Source organism: Bombina bombina, chromosome 3 (genome assembly GCF_027579735.1).
Source record: "Bombina bombina isolate aBomBom1 chromosome 3, aBomBom1.pri, whole genome shotgun sequence".
NCBI lineage: Eukaryota > Metazoa > Chordata > Amphibia > Anura > Bombinatoridae > Bombina > Bombina bombina.
In genome coordinates this window covers 493,965,112-493,988,511 of record NC_069501.1, presented here as the reverse complement: position 1 = coordinate 493,988,511, position 23,400 = coordinate 493,965,112, and positions in this window count along the sequence as shown.

Here is a 23,400-nt window from a genome sequence, read left to right as displayed (position 1 = left end):
GTTTTTTTTCAGCTCAAACAGCCCCATTGTTTCCTATGGGGATATCGTGCACCAGCACGTTTTTGAAGCTGGCCGCTTCCGTAAGCAACTCTGGTATCGAGAGTTTCAGTGGCGTTAAATATGCTCTACGCTCCTTTTTTGGAGCCTAACGCAGCCATTCTGTGGACTCTCAATACCAGAGTTATTTTAAAGGTGCGGCCAGAAAAAAGCCAGCGTTAGCTACGCGGGTCGTTACCGACAAAACTCTAAATCTAGCCGTATAGAAATAGCACATCAGACTCTTTTTTTTCTGGTAAAATACTTGTGCAATGCTGCCCTCTGCATATTCGCGGCCAATCAGACGCTAGCCAATCGGTAGCTGTATCTGATCGGGATGATTGCTGTCCGCCACCTCAGAGGTGGCAGTTGAGTTAAGGTGCAGCGGTCATAACTTCTTAACTTATGTTCTCGCAAAAACAGTAGTATACGCTGCTTCATAAATCTACCCCTTAGGGGTCAATTTATTATAGTGCGGACTAACATGATACAATGTAGCGTATCATGTCCGCCGCACATCGATAAATGCTGACAGCATACGCTGTCAGCATTTATCATTGCACCAGCAGTTTTTGTGAACTGCTGGTGCAATGCCGCCCCCTGCAGATTCGCAGAAAATCATCTGCTAGCAGGGGGTTTCAATCATCCCGATCATATTCGATCAGGTTGATTTCTGTCCGCCACCTCAGAGCAGGCGGACAGGTTATGGAGCAGTGGTCTTTAGACCGCTGATTCGTAACTTCTGTTTCAGGCTCGCCGGAAACACGGGGCATCCGTACGGAGCTTGATAAATTGACCCCTTAGTGTTCATAATGGAATAGATGTCACCATGTTATGACATAGGTTTCCTTTATTTAATCTCTGCTGAAGCCAATCAGGGACAGATATAAATGAGTCACTAGAATGTGTCCATAATGACTGTGTGGAACTTCTAACAGAAATTGGAAAGTTAAAGGGATCAAAATAAATAATGCTACATATTTTAAATTAGAATCTTAAAGGGCAGGATTACTAGTCGCTCGTCAAAACAGTTGTGAAAACACAGCGCATGTTATGGATTTCTCCTGTTAAGTGTGGTCAGTCCACGGGTCATCATTACTTCTGGGATATTATCTCCTCCCCTACAGGAAGTGCAAGAGGATTCACCCAGCAGAGCTGCTATATAGCTCCTCCTCTCCAGGTGCCTACCGCACCTATATACGTCACCTCCAGTCATTCTCTTGCACCCAACGAATAGATAGGATGTGTGAGAGGACTGTGGTGATTTAATTAGTTTATTACCTTCAATCAAAAGTTTGTTATTTTATAATAGCACCGGAGTGTGTTATTCATTCTCTGGTAGAATTTGAAGAAGAATCTACCTGAGTTTTTTCTATGATTTTAGCCGGAGTAGTTAAGATCATATTGCTGTTTCTCGGCCATCTGAGGAGAGGTAAACTTCAGATCAGGGGACAGCGGGCAGATTAATCTGCAAAGAGGTATGTAGCAGTTTGTTATTTTCTGACATGGAATTGATGAGAAAATCCTGCCATACCGTTATAATGTAAACTCAGCCTTAAATGCAGTAGATGTAGCTGGTATCAGGCTGTCATGTATGTATATTTTACACTTCAGTATTCTGGGGAATGGTACTTCACTGGATTTATACTGTATGCATAGACTTAACCTAATCTGCAGGGACTTGCAATAGGTTTTAAATAACAATTAATTTATTGAGGTTAAACGTTTTTTTTGCTGGCATGTAAAAACGTTTATTTCTCTGAGGTACTGGGTGAAAAAATGTTTTGGGCACTATTTTTTCCACTTGGCAATAGTTTTGTTTAATTTAAAGCAGTTCACTGATCTCTCTCACTGTTATGTGTGAGGGGGAGGGGCCATTTTTGGCGCTTTTACTACGCATCAAAAAACTCAGTCAGAGGTTCATTTTCTTCCTGCATGATCCGGTTCATCTCTACAGAACTCAGGGATCTCCAAAGCCTTTTTTGAGGGAGGTAATCATCACAGCAGAGCTGTGAAGAGTGTAGTTGACTGTGATAAAAAACGTTTATTTGTGTATTTTTTCTGCTGCCAGGGTTAGTTATCCTTTGCTAATGGGAACAATCCTTTGCTAAAATTGTATATTTCTTACAAAGATTTGATGCTATAACTTAATTATTTTCAACTGTCATAATTTTTTCTGTGCTTCTTATAGGCACAGTTCGTTTTCATATTACTTGAAAAAGCATTTCCAAGTTGCTAGTTAATTGCTAGTGTGTTAAACATGTCTGATTCAGAGGAAGATACATGTGCTATATGTGCTAATGCCAAAGTGGAGCCCAATAGAAATTTATGTACTAACTGTATTGATGCTACTTTAAATAAAAGTCAATCTGTACAAATTGAACATATTTCACCAGACAACGAGGGGAGAGTTATGCCGACTAACTCGCCTCACGTGTCAGTACCTGCATCTCCCGCTCGGGAGGTGCGTGATATTGTAGCGCCGAGTACATCTGGGCGGCCATTTCAAATCACATTACAGGATATGGCTACTGTTATGACTGAAGTTTTGGCTAAATTACCAGAACTTAGAGGCAAGCGTGATCACTCTGGGGTGAGAACAGAGTGCGCTGATAATATTAGGGCCATGTCAGACACTGCGTCACAGGCTGCAGAACATGAGGACGGAGAACTTCATTCTGTGGGTGACGGTTCTGATCCAAACAGACTGGATTCAGATATTTCAAATTTTAAATTTAAGCTGGAAAACCTCCGTGTATTACTAGGGGAGGTGTTAGCGCCTCTGAATGATTGTAACACAGTTGCAATACCAGAGAAAATGTGTAGGTTGGATAAATATTTTGCGGTACCGGCGAGTACTGATGTTTTTCCTATACCTAAGAGACTTACTGAAATTGTTACTAAGGAGTGGGATAGGCCCGGTGTGCCGTTCTCACCTCCTCCGATATTTAGAAAAATGTTTCCAATAGACGCCACCACACGGGACTTATGGCAAACGGTCCCTAAGGTGGAGGGAGCAGTTTCTACTTTGGCTAAGCGTACCACTATCCCGGTGGAGGATAGCTGTGCCTTTTCAGATCCAATGGATAAAAAATTAGAGGGTTACCTTAAGAAAATGTTTGTTCGACAAGGTTTTATATTGCAACCTCTTGCATGTATTGCGCCTGTCACGGCTGCAGCAGCATTTTGGTTTGAGTCTCTGGAAGAGACACTTGAATCATCTACACTAGATGAGATTACACTCAAACTTAGAACCCTTAAGTTAGCTAACTCATTTATTTCAGATGCCGTAGTACATTTAACTAAACTTACGGCTAAGAATTCCGGATATGCCATTCAGGCACGCAGAGCGCTGTGGCTAAAATCCTGGTCAGCTGATGTTACTTCTAAATCTAAATTGCTTAATATACCTTTCAAAGGGCAGACCTTATTCGGGCCCGGTTTGAAGGAGATTATCGCTGACATTACAGGAGGTAAAGGCCATGCCCTGCCTCAGGACAAAGCCAAACCTAGGGCTAGACAGTCTAATTTTCGTTCCTTTCGTAATTTTAAAGCAGGAACAGCATCAACTTCCTCTGCACCAAAACAGGAAGGAGCTGTTGCTCGCTACAGACAAGGCTGGAAACCTAACCAGTCCTGGAACAAGGGCAAGCAGGCCAGGAAACCTGCTGCTGCCCCTAAGACAGCATGAATCGAGGGCCCCCGATCCGGGACCGGATCTAGTAGGGGGCAGACTTTCTCTCTTCGCCCAGGCTTGGGCAAGAGATGTTCAGGATCCCTGGGCGTTAGAGATCATATCTCAGGGATACCTTCTGGACTTCAAATCCTCTCCCCCAAGAGGGAGATTTCATCTGTCAAGGTTGTCAACAAACCAAATAAAGAAAGAAGCGTTTCTACGCTGCGTACAAGATCTTTTATTAATGGGAGTGATCCATCCAGTTCCGCGGTCGGAACAAGGACAAGGGTTTTACTCAAATCTGTTTGTAGTTCCCAAAAAAGAGGGAACTTTCAGGCCAATCTTGGATTTAAAGATCCTAAACAAATTCCTAAGAGTTCCATCGTTCAAGATGGAAACGATTCGAACAATTTTGCCCATGATCCAAGAGGGTCAGTACATGACCACAGTGGATTTAAAGGATGCTTACCTTCACATACCGATTCACAGAAATCATTACCGGTATCTAAGGTTTGCCTTTCTAGACAGGCATTACTAGTTTGTAGCTCCTCCATTCGGATTGGCTACAGCTCCAAGAATCTTCACAAAGGTTCTGGGTACTCTTCTGGCGGTACTAAGACCGCGAGGAATTTCGGTAGCTCCGTACCTAGACGACATTCTGATACAAGCTTCAAGCTTTCAAACTGCCAAGTCTCATACAGAGTTAGTACTGGCATTTCTAAGGTCGCATGGATGGAAGGTGAACGAAAAGAAGAGTTCTCTCTTTCCACTCACAAGAGTTCCCTTCTTGGGGACTCTGATAGATTCTGTAGAAATGAAGATTTACCTGACAGAAGACAGGTTAACAAAGCTTCAAAATGCATGCCGGGTCCTTCATTCCATTCAACACCCGTCAGTAGCTCAATGCATGGAGGTGATCGGCTTAATGGTAGCGGCAATGGACATAGTACCTTTTGCACGCCTACATCTCAGACCGCTGCAATTGTGCATGCTAAGTCAGTGGAATGGGGATTACTCAGATTTGTCCCCCACTCTGAATCTGAATCAAGAGACCAGAAATTCTCTTCTATGGTGGCTTTATCGGCCACACCTGTCCAGGGGAATGCCATTCAGCAGGCCAGACTGGACAATTGTAACAACAGACGCCAGCCTTCTAGGTTGGGGTGCTGTCTGGAATTCTCTGAAGGCTCAGGGACTATGGAATCAGGAGGAGAGTCTCCTTCCAATAAACATTCTGGAATTGAGAGCAGTTCTCAATGCCCTTCTGGCTTGGCCCCAGTTAACAACTCGGGGGTTCATCAGGTTTCAGTCGGACAACATCACGACTGTAGCTTACATCAACCATCAGGGAGGGACAAGAAGCTCCCTAGCAATGATGGAAGTATCAAAGATAATTCGCTGGGCAGAGTCTCACTCTTGCCACCTGTCTGCAATCCACATCCCGGGAGTGGAGAACTGGGAGGCGGATTTCTTAAGTCGTCAGACTTTTCATCCGGGGGAGTGGGAACTTCATCCGGAGGTCTTTGCCCAGATACTTCGACGTTGGGGCAAACCAGAGATAGATCTCATGGCATCTCGTCAGAACGCCAAGCTTCCTCGCTACGGGTCCAGATCCAGGGATCCGGGAGCGGTTCTGATAGATGCTTTGACAGCACCTTGGACCTTCGGGATGGCTTATGTGTTTCCACCCTTCCTGATGCTTCCTCGATTGATTGCCAGAATCAAACAGGAGAGAGCATCAGTGATTCTAATAGCACCTGCATGGCCACGCAGGACTTGGTATGCAGATCTAGTGGACATGTCATCCTGTCCGCCTTGGTCTCTACCTCTGAAACAGGACCTTCTGATCCAGGGTCCATTCAAACATCAAAATCTAACTTCTCTGAAGCTGACTGCTTGGAAATTGAACGCTTGATTTTATCAAAACGTGGTTTTTCTGAGTCAGTTATTGATACCTTAATACAGGCTAGGAAGCCTGTTACCAGAAGGATTTACCATAAAATATGGCGTAAATACTTATATTGGTGAGAATCCAAGAGTTACTCATGGAGTAAGGTTAGGATTCCAAGGATATTGTCTTTTCTACAAGAAGGTTTAGAAAAGGGGTTATCTGCTAGTTCTTTAAAGGGACAGATTTCAGCTCTGTCTATTCTTTTACACAAACGTCTGTCAGAAGTTCCGGACGTTCAAGCTTTTTGTCAGGCTTTAGCTAGGATCAAGCCTGTGTTTAAAACTGTTGCTCCGCCATGGAGTTTGAACTTAGTTCTTAATGTTTTACAGGGTGTTCCGTTTGAACCCCTTCATTCCATTGATATCAAGTTGTTATCTTGGAAAGTTCTGTTTTTAATGGCTATTTCCTCGGCTCGAAGAGTTTCTGAGTTATCTGCCTTACATGGTGATTCTCCTTATCTGATTTTTCATTCAGACAAGGTAGTTCTGCGTACTAAACCTGGGTTCCTACCTAAGGTGGTCACTAACAGGAATATCAATCAAGAGATTGTTGTTCCATCTTTGTGTCCTAATCCTTCCTCGAAGAAGGAACGTCTGCTACACAATCTAGATGTAGTCCGTGCCTTGAAATTTTATCTACAGGCAACTAAGGATTTTCGTCAAACGTCTTCCCTGTTTGTCGTTTATTCTGGTCAGAGGAGAGGTCAAAAAGCTTCGGCTACCTCTCTCTCTTTTTGGCTTCGTAGCATAATACGATTAGCCTATGAGACTGCTGGACAGCAGCCTCCTGAAAGAATTACAGCTCATTCTACTAGAGCTGTGGCTTCCACTTGGGCCTTTAAGAATGAGGCTTCTGTTGAACAGATTTGCAAGGCTGCAACTTGGTCTTCTCTTCATACTTTTTCCAAATTTTCCAAATTTGACACTTTTGCTTCTTCGGAGGCTGTTTTTGGGAGAAAGGTTCTTCAGGCAGTGGTTCCCTCCGTATAAAGAGCCTGCCTGTCCCTCCCGTCATCCGTGTACTTTTGCTTTGGTATTGGTATCCCAGAAGTAATGATGACCCGTGGGCTGACCACACTTAACAGGAGAAAACAAAATTTATGCTTACCTGATAAATTCATTTCTCCTGTAGTGTGGTCAGTCCACGGCCCGCCCTGTTTTTTATGGCAGGCTTAAAAAATTTTTTGGATTATACTCCAGTCACCACTACACCCTTGGGCTTCTCCTTTCTCGTTGGTCCTTTGGTCGAATGACTGGAGGTGACGTAGAGGGGAGGAGCTATATAGCAGCTCTGCTGGGTGAATCCTCTTGCACTTCCTGTAGGGGAGGAGATAATATCCCAGAAGTAATGATGACCCGTGGACTGACCACACTACAGGAGAAATGAATTTATCAGGTAAGCATAAATTTTGTTTTTTCGCATTTGGGGTTGCTCATTAAGCCGCGTAATCTAAACAGCCAAATCACGTGCGTATTTACGTATTCACCTAAAGAAGTCAATGTTGAAGACAAATAGAAAAAAAATAAAACACTAAAACCCTAATCTGTTGCGCAAATCTGTTTTCTCCTTGAAAAGTGTACATGAAAATGTGTATATTTTATATTGCGAGAATGTTTTCGTAACGGAATATGCTCTATTTATTTATAAATAAATATTTCTCTATATATGTGATGATTTTTGGAGGCCTATTTATGAAATGCCTGTCGGACCTGATCCGACATTGCGGATCAGGTCCGACAGACATCGCTGAATGCGGAGAGAAATACGCTCTCCGTATTCAGCATTGCACCAGCAGCTCTTGTTCTTCGGAGCTTGATAAATGGGCCTCTTGGACTGATGTATCTATTTATAGCGAGATATGTATATGAATATATATATATTTATAGATATTTTGATATCTATATGTGAATATTATATCTCTTTGAAAATCCCTCTGAGATACTGTTTAAAGTATTAAAAAAATTTTTTGCTCACAAACGGACCACAAATAACATATAACATCCATAAATATAACATAATGTTCCTACTTTTTTACTCCAACAATGCTGCATATTGTCATAAAATCTAATTTTATTTTTCTGCAATGATATCACTAAATCTCAAATATAGGCCGTATATGGTCTAAATCAATGTCCAATCGCATTTCGATTTAATGAATATCATTATCTGAAACATCCAGCGAGTGACGTCTTCACTGACGTTGCTAGAGCTTGCGCATGTGTATCTCGGCTAAGTGCCGCCATATTCCAACGTGGGTTGTCAGCCCGGATTGGACAACCTGCAACGGTACTCTCGGAGTGGGTTTGGAAACTAATAAAAAATAAAAATTACATTGCGGCGAAACGCTACAGATTTAGAAATAAGAGTGCATTTAAAAGTTTTTTGTTTTTAAATGTTTAATTAATTTTAACAGTTTTTTTTTTATTACAGTGTCCCTTTAATGTGCATAAGATTGTAATGTAAAATATTTTCATTATCTACAGTTAAACATATCTCTTTACATATAAATCCATGTTTCTCTATGTATGTCAATGTAAAATCCCTGCAATCTTTAAACCCTTAAAACTTTTGTGTGCACTATTTTTTTAAAATTATTTTTATTAGACAGAGTTAAAGGGACACTGTACCCAAATTTTTTCTTTCGTGATTCAGATAGAGCATGATATTTTAAGCAACTTTCTAATTTACTCCTATTATCAAATTTTCATAATTCTCTTGGTATCTTTATTTGAAATGCAAGAATGTAAAGTTAAATGCCGGCCCATTTTTGGTGAACAACCTAGGTTGTCCTTGCTGATTGGTGGATAAATTCATCCACCAATCAAAAACTGCTGTCCAGAGTTCTGAACCAAGAAAAAAGCTTAGATGCCTTTTTTTTCAAATGAAGATATCAAGAGAATGAAGAAACATTGATGATAGGGGTAAATTAGAAAGTTGCTTAAAATTGCATGCTCTATCAACTCACAAAAGAAAAAAATTGGGTTCAGTGTCCCTTTAATATGAGTGTAACTGTACTTTGTAATGTATTTTTGAAGTGTTTTGTGAAACTTTTATGTTGCGCAAAAAAGTTAACTACAGGTGTTCGATCGCTGAAAGGATTGTTGCGCAAAAGGCGAATGCACGCACACAATCGCGATTTTTCAAGACTTGTAATAGCTGCGCAATGGAAACTGATTGCGAAAAGACCATATCGAGCATGAAAAATTCGTAACGCATGACTTGTAATCTTGCCCAAAGTGTTTAATCTCCCTTCAATTACTGCCTGTAAATAAAATGCCAGCTGATTTCAAAAGCAAAATAAATCAATAAACTGCTGCTGTTTCATATATATCTTTCATAGAGACCATGGGCCGCATGCAGCCATCTGCACTAGTTTTTGTAGCCTCTGGAAAATAGTAGAACTAAGAATGTGGGCTTTGGGGACTTCTGATCAGTGGGTAAACAAGATGGCAGCAACTCAAAAGAGTTATTTGGAGGGGAGAACAGCAGATACAGAGTACTAGGGGTGGAACTACCATTGGTGCAGCAGTGGCACCAAGACCCAACAAGACCCAAGTGCTGAGGAAGGGTTCCTAACAGCCAGTCTATACATAGGCATGTGCACAATGTGTACAATACTAATGCAGGGAAGCATTTTATTAGTGCAGGTAATCTATCTATCTATCTATCTATCTATCTATCTATCTATCTATCTATCTATCTATCTATCTATCAGTCTACCTATCTTTCCTAAAACTGATTATAACGAGCAGCATGTAAATTATAACTATTGCTAATTACTGAATTACCTTGGGTTGGGGGGGGGGATGTTGGAAAATATTTTTTGCAATAAGGTCCTCTGTTGAGAAGTTCAGCTACTGGAGAGTACACTGCAACCTTACCTAAATCTGGCTCTTTGTCACTAGTAATTTTTACAAAATATATTATTATTTATGTGTTTTAATAGCCATAAATGTATATGCGGCCCTATGTGTTAGGAAGTTGTCTATCACTGATATAGGCCTAGATTACAAGTGGAGTCCTAGGAGTGGGCATCCTGCAAAAGTAACTCCAAGAGCACAATGGGCAATCATGAAAGAAGTGAAAAAGGACCAAAGAGTAACAGCAAAGACATCCTGAAAACTCTACAAAGTTCAAAAGTGGATTCTTGTCCTGTATGTCTCTACCCCAGTCTGGGGATTACCTTTTTTAACAATTTTCAATAAATTGTATTTTTTATCTCCATACCAACTGAGTAGTGCCTGCTCCTTTGTGTGCCTTTTCTTGAATCATTGCGGCCGGATCCACTGCTGCTACGGCACTCCAGGTCTTCTAGGAGGCAGATTACCTATATTCTTCTAAGTTGCACAGACCAGTAGTTTGACCATGTTTTCCGGATACCCCCCTTGCTTGTCTACACTTGATGCAACAAGACACCCTAAGCACACAAGTAAATCAACAAAAGATTGGCTAAAAAGAAGAATATTCATGTTTTCAAATGGCCAAGTCAGAGTTCTGACCTTAATCCAATTGATATGCTATAGAATGACCTGTAGAGGGCTGTGCAATCAAGACAAGCCAGAAATATTGAAGGTTTATGTGTAGGTCAGGATGGTACAAAATTCATCCTTAACGTTGAGTAAATCTTATAAGTTGCTATAGTAAACATTTGGTGGAGGTTGCTGTCGCTAAAGGAGGATCTTCAAGTTACTAAATTCAAGGGTTCACATACTTTTTCTATCCTGAACTTTTATTGATTGCTCAGTGTCTTCAATAAGAATTTGAAAAGTACTACTGTTTGTGTGTTATTAGTTTAGTCAAATTGTGTTGATCTATAATTATAATTTAGATTAAGATCAGACCAACTTTTATGAATAATAAATGTGTAAATTCAGGTAATTCCAAAGGGTTCACAAACGTTTCTCTTGAAAGGTGTATCCAGTCCACGGATCATCCATTACTTGTGGGATATTCTCATTCCCAACAGGAAGTTGCAAGAGGACACCCACAGCAGAGCTGTCTATATAGCTCCTCCCCTCACTACCATATCCAGTCATTCTCTTGCAACTCTCAACAAGCATGGAGGTAGTAAGAGATAAGTGGTGAAATGTAGCTGTTATTTTGCTTCAATCAAGAGTTTATTATTTTTAAATAGTACCGGAGTTGTGCTATTTTGTTCCAGGCAGGAAAAAAGAAGAATCTGCCTGGGGTTTCTATGATCTTATCAGGTTGTAACTAAGATCCATTGCTGTTCTCACAAATGTCTGAAGAGAGAGATAACTTCAGCGGGGGAATGGCGTGCAGGTTATCCTGCTATGAGGTATGTGCAGTTAATATTTTTCTAGAAGATGTGAAGGCTAGAAAATGCTGCTGATACCAAATTTATGTAAGGTAAGCCTGAATACAGTGATTTAATAGCGACTGGTATCATGCTTACTTTCTGAGGTAAAACTCTTTTATATTTACAATATAAAACGTTTGCTGGCATGTTTAAACGTTTTTATATATACTTTGGTGATAAAACTTTATTGGGGCCTAGTTTTTTCCCACATGGCTGGCTTAAATTTGCCTAGAAACAGTTCCCTGAGGCTTTCCACTGTGTTACTATGAGTGGGAGGGGCCTAGTTTAGTGCTTTTTTGTGCATTAACTACTACAGACTGAGACATCCAGGAGTTCCCTGAATGCTACAGGAAATCTCTAAAGGGCTTTTAGGCTTCCAAAATCATTTGTTGGGGAAGGTAGGCCCACAGTAAAGCTGTGGTAGTTTGGTGTGACTGTTAAAAAAACGTCTATCGTTTTTTTGATCCGGGGGTCCATCCGATAAAAATCGTCGCCCGCAAAAGCCGGCGACGCCAATATTTGCGCGGGTTTGGTATCACATCTACGGCGTAACCTAGAAGTTACGCGCGTATATTTCTGCCGTCGCCCGTAGTTTTTTGGGCTATAGGCAGGTATACCAAACCCGCGCAGTTTGGTATCCAATATGCAGCGTAAGGACTTACGTGGCGAAAATGGAGAAAACTTACTCCATTTTCACCTCGCCACAAAAAACATAATTTATGCTTACCTGATAAATTTATTTCTCTTGTAGTGTATCCAGTCCACGGATCATCCATTACTTATGGAATATATTCTCCTTCCCAACAGGAAGCTGCAAGAGTCCACCCACAGCAAAGCTGCTATATAGCTCCTCCCCTAACTGCCATATTCAGTCATTCGACCGAAAACATGCAGAGAAAGGAAAAACCATAGGGTGCAGTGGTGACTGTAGTTCAAATGAAAAAATTACCTGCCTTAAAGTGACAGGGCGGGCCGTGGACTGGATACACTACAAGAGAAATAAATTTATCAGGTAAGCATAAATTATGTTTTCTCTTGTTAAGTGTATCCAGTCCACGGATCATCCATTACTTATGGAATACCAATACCAAAGCTAAAGTACACGGATGATGGGAGGGACAAGGCAGGTACTTAAACGGAAGTTACCACTGCCTGTAAAAAACCCTTTCTCCCAAAAATAGCCTCCGAAGAAGCAAGGTATCAAATTTGTTAAATTTGAAAAGTATGAAGCGCAGACCAAGACTCCGTCTTGTAAATCTGTTCAACAGAAGCCACATTTAAAAAAGGCCCAAGTGAAAACCACAGCTCTAGTAGAATGAGCTGTAATCCCTTCAGGAGGCTGCTGTCCAGCAGTCTCATAAGCTAAATGAATCATGCTTTTTAACCAAAAAGACAGAGAGGCTGCTGAAGTCTTTTGACCTCTCCTCTGTCCAGAATAGATAACAAACAAGGTGAACGTTTGATGAAAACTGTAGTAGCTTGTAAGTAAAACTTTAAAGCACAAACCACGTCCAATATTGTGTAATAGACGTTCCTTCTTTGAGGAAGGATTAGGATACAAGCATGGAACAACTATCTCTTGAGTGATGTACTTGTTAGATACCACCTTAGGAAAAAACCCAGGTTGGTACGCAGGACTACCTTATCCGTACGAAGGACCAGATAAGGAGAATCACATTGTAACACAGATAACTTGGAGACTCTACGAGTCGAGGAATTAGCTACCCAAAAGGAACTTTCCAAGATAAAGATTGATATCTATGGAACAAAAAAGGTTCAAACGGAACTTCTTGAAGAACCTTAAGAATCAGGTTTAAGCTCCATGGCGGAGCAACAGTTTTAAACACAGGCTTGGATCTAACCAAAGCCTGACCAAATGCCTGAACGTCTAGAATACCTGCCAGACGCTTGTGCAAAAAAATAGACAGAGTAAAAATCTGTCCCCTTTTAAGGAATTAGCTGACAACCCTTTTCTCAAAAACATCTTGGAGAAAAGATAATATCCTGGGAATCCAGACTTTACTCCATGAGTAACCCTTGGATTCATAACAATCAGATATTTACACCATATCTATGTTCAATTTTCCTAGAGACAGGCTTTCATGTCTGTATTAAGGTATCAATGACTGACTCGGAGAAGCCATGCTTTGATAACATCAAGCGTTCAGTCTCCAGGCAGTCCATCTCAGATTGATTCTATTTAGATGGTTGAAAGGACCCTGAGGTAGAGGGACCTGTCTCTGAAGCAGAGACCGTGATAGAAAGGATGACATGTCCACCAGATCTGCATACCAGGTCCTGCGTGGCTACGCAGGCGCTGTCAAAAACACCAAAGCCCTCTCCTGCTTGGTCTTGACCTCCGGAGGAAATCCCACTCCCCCGGAAGAAAAGTCTGACGACTTAGAAAATCCACCTCCCAGTTCTCAACACCTGGGATATGGATAGCTGATAGACAAGAGTGAGTCTCTGTCCAGTAAATTATTGTAAGACTTCTAACATCGCTAGGGAACTTCTGTTCCCCCTTGATGGCTGATGTAAGCCACAGTCGTGTATATTGTCCGACTGAGTATGATGTACCTCAGAGTTGCTAACTGAGGCCAAGTCTGAAGAGCATGGAATATCACTCCCAGTTCCAGAATATTTATTAGAAGGAGGGTCTCCTCCTAAGTCCACTATCCCTGAGCCTTCAGGGAGTTCCAGACTGCATCCCAACCTAAAAGGCTGGCATCTATTGTAACAATTGTCCCATCTGACCTGCGGAAGGTCATACCCTTGGACAGATAGACCCAACATAGTCACCAGAGAAGAGAATCTCTGGTCTCTTGGTCCAGGTTTAACAGGGGGACAAATCTGTGTAATCCCCGTTCCTCTGACTGAGCATGCATAGTTGCAGCGGTCTGAAATGTAGACGTGCAAACGGTACTATGTCCCTTGCCGCTACCATTAAGCCGATTTCATTCATGTACTGAGCCACCGAAGGGCGCGGATGGGATGAAAAAAACACGGCAGAAATTTAGAAACTTTGACAACCTTGACTCCGTCAGGTAAATTTTCATTTCTACAGAATCTATCAGAGTCCCTAGGAGGGAAACCCTTGAGATTGGGGATAGAGAACTCTTTCCTCGTTCACTTTCCACCCATGTGATCTCAGAAATGCCAGTACTACGTCCGTATGAGACTGGGCAATTTGGATGTTTGACGCCTGTATCAGGATGTCGTCTAAATAAGGGGCCACTTCTATGCCCCGCGGTCTAAGGACCGCCAAAGCGACCCCAGAACCTCCATAAAGATTCTTGGGGCTGTAGATACCCAAAGGAAAGAGCTACAAACTGGTAATGCCTGTCTAGAAAGGCAAACCTGAAAAACGATGGTGATCTTTATGCATCACAATGTGAGGATAAGCATCCTTCAAATCCATTGTAGTCCTCTATTGACTCTCCTGGATCATAGTTAAGATGGTACGAATAGTTTCCATCTTAAATGACGGAATTCTGAGGAATTTGTTTAAGATCTTTAGATCCAAAATAGGTCTGAAGGTTCCCTCTCCTTGGGAACCACAAACAGATTTGAGTAAAAACTCTGTCCCTGTTCCTCTCTTGGAACTGGATGGATCTCGTACACAATGTAAGAATGCCTCCTTCTTTATCTGGTTTGCAGATAATTGTGAAAGGCGAAATCTCCCCTTTTTTTGGGGGGGAATCTTTGAAATCCAGAAGATATCTCTGGGATATAAATTCCAATGCCTAGGGATCCAGGGCATCTCTTGCCCACGCCTGGGCAAAGAATGAAAGTCTGCCCCCTATAGGATCCGTTACCGGATAGGGGTCCGTTCCTTCATGCTGCCTTAGAGGCAGCAGCAGGCTCCTTGGCCTGCTTATCTTTGTTCCAGGTCCGATTGTCTCCAGACCGCCTTGGACTGAGCAAAAATTCCTTCTTGTTTTGCCTTAGAGGAAGAGGATGCCACACCTGCCCTGAAGTTTTTAAAAGGTACGAAAATTAGACTTTTTTTTTTTTTTTTTTTTGCCCTTGATTTAGACCTATCCTGAGGAAGGGCATGACCTTTTCCTCCAGTGATATAAGCAATAATCTCCTTCAAACCAGGCCCGAATAGGGTCTGCCCCTTGAAGGGAAGTTAAGTAGCTTATTTATTAAAGTCACGACAGCTGACCATGATATAAGCCATAGCGCTCTGCGCGCCAGTATAGTAAAAAACAGAATTCTTAGCCGTTAGTCTAGTCAAATGAACAAGGCATCAGAAAACAAAGGAATTGGCTAGCATAAGCTTGTCAAATATATTCATCCAATGGAGTCGCTTAACTGTAAAGCCTCATCAAGAGACTCAACCCAGAACGCCGCAGCAGCAGTGACAGAAGCAATGTATGCAAGGGGCTGCAGGATAAAACCCTGTTGAATAAACATTTTTTATCCATTGGATCTAAAAAGCACAACTGTCCTCGTCAGAGGTAGTGGTACGCTTAGCTAGAGTAGAAACTCTTCTCTCCACCTTAGGAACTGTCTGCCAGAAGTCCCGTGTGGTGGTAACTATTAGAAAACATTCTTCTAAAAAATAGGAGGGGAAGAGAATGGCACACCTGGTCTATCCCATTCCTTATTAAAAAAATTTTTTAGTAAACCTCTTTAGGTATTGGAAAAACATCAGTACACACCGGCACTGCATATTATTTATCCAGTCTACACAATTTCTCTGGCCCTGCGATTGTACACATTCATTCAGAGCAGCCAAAGCCTCCCTGAGCAACAAGTGGAGGTTCTCAAGCATAAATTTTAAATGTAGAAATATCAGAATCAGGTTAAATCTATAAATCATCTTCCCTGAGTCAAAAAAAATAAAAAAAATCACCCACAGACTAAGCATATTGTGAGGTAGTATCATACATGGTTCTTAAAGCGTCTGTATGCTCTGTATCTACCCCCAGAGCTAACTGCTTTCCTTTAATTTCAGGTAGTCTGACTAATACTGCTGCCAGAATATTATTCACCACCTTTGCCATGTCTTGTAAAATAAACGCTATGGGCGCCCTTGATGTACTTGGCGCCATTTGAGCGTGAGTCCCTGAAGCGGGAGTCGAAGGGTCTGACACGTGGGGAGAGTTAGTCGGCATAACTTTCCCCTCAACAGAATCCCCTGGTAAATAAACGCTATGGGCGCCCTTGATGTACTTGGCGCCATTTGAGCGTGAGTCCCTAAAGCGGGAGTCAAAAGGTCTGACACGTGGGGAGAGTTAGTCGGCATAACTACCCCCACGACAGAATCCTCTGGTGATAATGTTTTTAAAGACAAAAAATGATCTTTATTGTTTAACATGAAATCAGTACATCTGGTACACATTCTAAGATGGGGTTCCACCATGGCTTTAAAACATAATGAACACAGAGCTTCCTCTATGTCAGACATGTTAGAACAGACTAATAATGAGACTAGTAAGCTTGGAAAACACTTTAAATCAAGTTAACAAGCAAATATATAAAACGTTACTGTGCCTTTAAGAGAAACAAATTTTGCCAAAATTTGAAATAACAGTGAAAAAAGGCAGTTAAACTAACAAAATTTTTACAGTGTATGTAACAAGTTAGCAGAGCATTGCACCCACTTGCAAATGGATGATTAACCCCTTAATACAAAAAACAGATTAACAAAACAAAAAATATGTTTTAAACAGTCATAACAGCTCCTACTTTTGAAGCCCTTTTGAGCCCTTCAGAGATGTCCTATAGCATGCAGGGGACTGCTGAGGGAAGCTGAATGTCACTGTTTGTAATTTTAACTGCACCAACTGTAACTTTTATACTATAACAGTGGAAAGCCTCAGGAAACTGTTTCTATGCAAAATTTAAGCCAGCCATGTGGAAAAAACTTAGGCCCCAATAAGTTTTATCACCAAACATATGTTAAAAAACGATTAAACATGCCAGGAAACGTTTTAAAACACATTTTTACAAGAGTATGTATCTCTATTAATAAGCCTGATACCAGTCGCTATCGCTGCATTTAAGGCTTTACTTACATTACTTCGGTATCAGCAGTATTTTCTTAGTCAATTCCATTCCTAGAAAAATATTTTACTGCACATACCTTATCTGCAGGAAAACCTGCACGCCATTCCCCCTCTGAAGTACCTCACTCCTCAGAATGTGTGAGAACAGCAAATGGATCTTAGTTACGTCTGCTAAGATCATAGAAAAACGCAGGCAGATTCTTCTTCCAAATACTGCCTGAGATAAACAGCACACTCCGGTGCCATTTAAAAATAACAAACTTTTGATTGAAGAATAAACTAAGTAGAAAGCACCACAGACTCTCACAACCTCCTATCTATGTTGAGGCTTGCAAGAGAATGACTGAATATGGCAGTTAGGGGAGGAGCTATATAGCAGCTTTGCTGTGGGTGGACTCTTGCAGCTTCCTGTTGGGAAGGAGAATATATTCCATAAGTAATGGATGATCCGTGGACTGGATACACTTAACAAGAGAAAGCAGCCGTAAGAAGCCTTACGCTGACTATTGGAGCCCCGTAACTTCCTAAACTGGCTGCTAAAATAAACCTAACACCTAACGCATGCGCAATGTCTATCTCCCTGTCAACCGCGATCTTCTAAAATAAACCTAACACCTAACGCATGCGCAATGTCTATCTCCCTGTCAACCGCGATCTGCTAAAATAAACCTAACACCTAACGCATGCGCAATGTCTATCTCCCTGTCAACCGCGATCTGCTAAAATAAACCTAACACCTAACGCATGCGCAATGTCTATCTACCTGTCAACCGCGATCCCCCCCCCCGAAATCCCTAATAAAGTTATTAACCCCTAAACCGCCGCTCCCGGACCCCGCCGCCATCTACATAAACTAACCCCCTACTGTGAGCCCCTAAAACCGCCGCCATCTACCTTATCTATCCCCTAATTAGAACCCCTTACACCGCTGTCATCTACCTTATCTATCCCCTAATCTGACCCCTTACACCGCCGCCACCTATATAAAAATTATTAACCCCTAATCTAATCCCCCTATACCGCCGCCAGCTATATTAATATTATTAACCCCTAATGTAAGCCACTTACACCGCCGCCATCTCTATTAAAATGATTAATCCCTTATTTAATCTACCTACCCCGCCGCCAGCTATATTATCTATATTAACCCTAAGTATATTATAGTTAATATAGGTATTACATTATATATATTAACTATATTAACCCTAATTATATTAGGGTTAATATAGTTAATATAGTTACTATAGTATTTATATTAACTATATTAACTCTATCTAACCCTAACACCCCTAACTAAATTTATATTAAATAATCTAATTCATTTATAAACTAAAATATTCCTATTTAAATCTAAATACTTACCTATAAAATAAACCCTAAGATAGCTACAATATAATTAATAATTACATTGTAGCTATGTTAGGGTTAATATTTATTTTACAGGTAAATTGTTAATTATTTTAACTAGGTATAATAGCTATTAAATAGTTATTAACTATTTAATATCTACCTAGTTAAAATAATTACCCAATTACCTGTAAAATAAATCCTAACCTAAGTTACAAATACACCTACACTATCAATAAATTTAATAAACTACAAACATCTATCTAAAAATACAATTAAATTAACTAAACTAAATTACAAAAAAAAACAAACACTAAATTACAAAAAATAAAAAAAAGATTACAAGATTTTTAAGCTAATTACACCTATTCTAAGCCCCCTAATAAAATAATAAACCCCCAAAATAAAAAAAATTCCCTGCCCTATTCTAAATTAAAGAAATTTCAAAGCTCTTTACCTTACCAGCCCTTAAAAGGGCCTTTTGTGGGGCATGCCCCAAAGAATTCAGCTCTTTTGCATACAAATACAATACCCCCCCCATTACAACCCACCACCCACATACCCCTATTCTAAAACCACCCAAACCCCCCTTAAAAAAGCCTAACACTACCCCCCTGAAGATCTCCCTACCTTGTCTTCACCACACCGGGCCGAACTCCTGATCCGATCCGGGCGATGTCTTCCTCCAAGCGGCAAAGAAGAATTCTTCCTCCGGCGATGTCTTCCTCCAAGCGGCAAAGAAGAATTCTTCCTCCGGCGACGTCTTCCTCCAAGCGGCAGCAAAGTCTTCATTCTTCCGGCGGCATCTTCAATCTTCTTTCTTCGCTCCGCCGCCGCGGAGCATCCATCCCGGCCGACTGCTGAACTACGAATGAGGTACCTTTAAATGACGTCATCCAAGATGGCGTCCGCCGAATTCCGATTGGCTGATAGGATTCTATCAGCCAATCGGAATTAAGTTAGAAAAATCTGATTGGCTGATTGAATCAGCCAATCAGATTCAAGTTCAATCCGATTGGCTGATCCGAACAGCCAATCAGATTGAGCTCGCATTCTATTGGCTGATCGGAACAGCCAATAGAATGCGAGCTCAATCTGATTGGCTGATTGGATCAGCCAATCGGATTGAACTTGAATCTGATTGGCTGATTCAATCAGCCAATCAGATTTTTCTAACTTAATTCCGATTGGCTGATAGAATCCTATCAGCCAATTGGAATTCGGCGGACGCCATCTTGGATGACGTCATTTAAAGGTACCTCATTCATGGTTCAGCAGTCGGCCGGGATGGATGCTCCGCGGCGGCGGAGCGAAGAAAGAAGATTGAAGATGCCGCCGGAAGAATGAAGACTTTGCTGCCGCTTGGAGGAAGACGTCGCCGGAGGAAGAATTCTTCTTTGCCGCTTGGAGGAAGACATCGCCGGAGGAAGAATTCTTCTTTGCCGCTTGGAGGAAGACATCGCCCGGATCGGATCAGGAGTTCGGCCCGGTGTGGTGAAGACAAGGTAGGGAGATCTTCAGGGGGGTAGTGTTAGGCTTTTTTAAGGGGGGTTTGGGTGGTTTTAGAATAGGGGTATGTGGGTGGTGGGTTGTAATGGGGGGGGGTATTGTATTTGTATGCAAAAGAGCTGAATTCTTTGGGGCATGCTCCATAAAAGGCCCTTTTAAGGGCTGGTAAGGTAAAGAGCTTTGAAATTTCTTTAATTTAGAATAGGGCAGGGAATATTTTTTATTTTGGGGGTTTATTATTTTATTAGGGGGCTTAGAATAGGTGTAATTAGCTTAAAAATCTTGTAATCTTTTTTTTATTTTTTGTAATTTAGTGTTTTTTTTTTTTGTAGTTTAGTTAATTTAATTGTATTTTTAGATAGATGTTTGTAGTTTATTAAATTTATTGATAGTGTAGGTGTATTTGTAACTTAGGTTAGGATTTATTTTACAGGTAATTGGGTAATTATTTTAACTAGGTAGATATTAAATAGTTAATAACTATTTAATAGCTATTATACCTAGTTAAAATAATTAACAATTTACCTGTAAAATAAATATTAACCCTAACATAGCTACAATGTAATTATTAATTATATTGTAGCTATCTTAGGGTTTATTTTATAGGTAAGTATTTAGATTTAAATATGAATATTTTAGTTTATAATATGAATTAGATTAATTTAATATAAATTTAGTTAGGGGTGTTAGGGTTAGATAGAGTTAATATAGTTAATATAAATACTATAGTAACTATATTAACTATATTAACCCTAATATAATTAGGGTTAATATAGTTAATATATATAATGTAATACCTATATTAACTATAATATACTTAGGGTTAATATAGATAATATAGCTGGCGGCGGGGTAGGTAGATTAAATTAGGGGTTAATCATTTTAATAGAGATGGCGGCGGTGTAAGGGGCTTACATTAGGGGTTAATAATTTTAATATAGATGGCGGCGGTGTTAGGGGCTCACTTTAGGGGGTTATAGATATAATATAGCTGGCGGCGGGGTACGGGAGCGGCGGTTTAGGGGTTAATAACTTTATTAGGTTGCGGCGGGGTACGGGAGCGGCGGTTTAGGGGTTAATAGCTTTTTTATTGTTAGGCTAGTGAGGGGGGATAGCGGATAGAGGGTTAGACGTGTCGGGCTATGTTAGGGAGGCGTGTTAGACAGTGCGGGTGTTTTAGACTTTAGTCAGGTTTTATAGGCGCCGGCAGTTTCTAACGTGCCGCAAGTCACTGGCGACGCCAGAAATTTGTACTTGCGCAGATTTCTGGACATCGCTGGTTTGTCAGACTTACGGCACGTTAGCATCTGACGGCGACTTATATGGGATAGCTCGAGTTGCGAGCTGAAACTGCGGGCGACGCCGGTTCCCTCGCTTGCGCCGCAAACTGCGATCTATATCGGATCGCGACCCCCGGTTTTTGAACTAAGGGGTTAATCATCCATTTGCAAGTGGGTACAATGCTCTGTTAGCTTATTATACACACTGTACACATTTCGTTTGATTTACTGCCTTTTTTCACTGTTTTTCAAATTCTGACAAAATTTGTTTCTCTTAAAGGCACAGTACCGTTTTTTATATTTGCTTGTTAACTTGATTTAAAGTGTTTTCCAAGCTTGCTAGTCTGATTGCTAGTCTGTATAAACATGTCTGACATATAGGAAACTCCTTGTTCATTATGTTTAAAAGCCATGGTGGAACCCCCTCTTAGAATGTGTACCAAATGTACTGATTTCACTTTAAGCAATAAAGATCATATTCTGTCTTTCAAAAATTTATCACCAGAGGAATCTGACGAGGGGGAAGTTATGCCGACTAACTCTCCCCACGTGTCAGATCCTTTGACTCCCGCTCAAGGGACTCACGCTCAAATGGCGCCAAGTACATCCAGGGCGCCCATAGCGTTTACTTTACAAGACATGGCGGCAGTCATGGATAATACACTGTCAGCGGTATTAGCCAGACTACCTGTATTTAGAGGAAAGCGAGATAGCTCTGGAGTTAGACGAAATACAGAGCATACTGATGCTTTAAGAACTATGTCTGATACTGCCTCACAATATGCAGAAGCTGAAGAAGGAGAGCTTCTTTCTGTGGGTGATATTTCTGACTCAGGGAAGATGATGCAACCTGATTCTGATATTTCTACATTTAAATTTAAGCTTGAACACTTCCGTGTGTTACTCAGGGAGGTTTTAGCTGCTCTGAATGACTGTGATACAATTGCAGTGCCAGAGAAATTGTGTAGACTGGATAAATACTATGCAGTGCCGGTGTGTACTGATGTTTTTCCAATACCTAAAAGGTTTATAGAAATTATTACTAAGGAATGGGATAGACCAGGTGTGCCATTCTCTCCCCCTCCTGTTTTTAGAAAAATGTTTCCAATAGACGCCACTACACGGGACTTATGGCAGACAGTTCCTAAGGTGGAGGGAGCAGTTTCTACTCTAGCAAAGCGTACTACTATCCCTGTCGAGGACAGTTGTGCTTTCTTAGATCCAATGGATAAAAAGTTAGAGGGTTAACTTAAGAAAATGTTTATTCAACAAGGTTTTATCCTACAGCCCCTTGCATGCATTGCGCCTGTCAATGCTGCTGCGGCATTCTGGTTTGAGTCTCTGGAAGAGGCTTTACAGGTAGCGACTCCATTGGATGAAATACTTGACAAGCTTAGAGCACTTAAGCTAGCCAATTCTTTTGTTTCTGATGCCATTGTTCATTTGACTAAACTAACGGCTAAGAATTCTGGTTTTGCTATCCAGGCGCGCAGAGCGCTATGGCTTAAATCATGGTCAGCTGACGTTACTTCAAAATCGAAGCTGCTTAACATTCCCTTCAAGGGGCAGACCCTATTCGGGCCTGGTTTGAAGGAGATTATTGTTGATATCACTGGAGGAAAAGGTCATGCCCTTCCTCAGGATAGGTCCAAACCAAGGGCCAAACAGTCTAATTTTCGTGCCTTTCGAAATTTCAAGGCAAGTGCGGCATCAACTTCCTCTAATGCAAAACAAGAGGGAACTTTTGCTCAGTCCAAGACTGTCTGGAGACCTAACCAGACCTGGAACAAGGGTAAGCAGGCCAAAAAACCTGCTGCTGCCTCTAAGACAGCATGAAGGAACGGCCCCCTATCCGGTAATGGATCTAGTAGGGGGCAGACTTTCGCTCTTCGCCCAGGCGTGGGCAAGAGATGTCCAGGATCCCTGGGCGTTGGAAATTATATCCCAGGGATATCTTCTGGACTTCAAGGCTTCCCCCCCCAAAAGGCAGATTTTACCTTTCACAATTATCTGCAAACCAGATAAAGAGAGAGGCATTCTTACACTGCGTACAAGACCTCCTAGTTATGGGAGTGATCCATCCAGTCCCAAAGGAGGAACAGGGACAGGGATTTTACTCAAATCTGTTTGTGGTTCCCAAAAAAGAGGGAACCTTCAGACCAATTTTGGATCTAAAGATCTTAAACAAATTCCTCAGAGTTCCATCATTCATGATGGAGACTATTCGTACCATCCTACCTATGATCCAGGAGGGTCAATACATG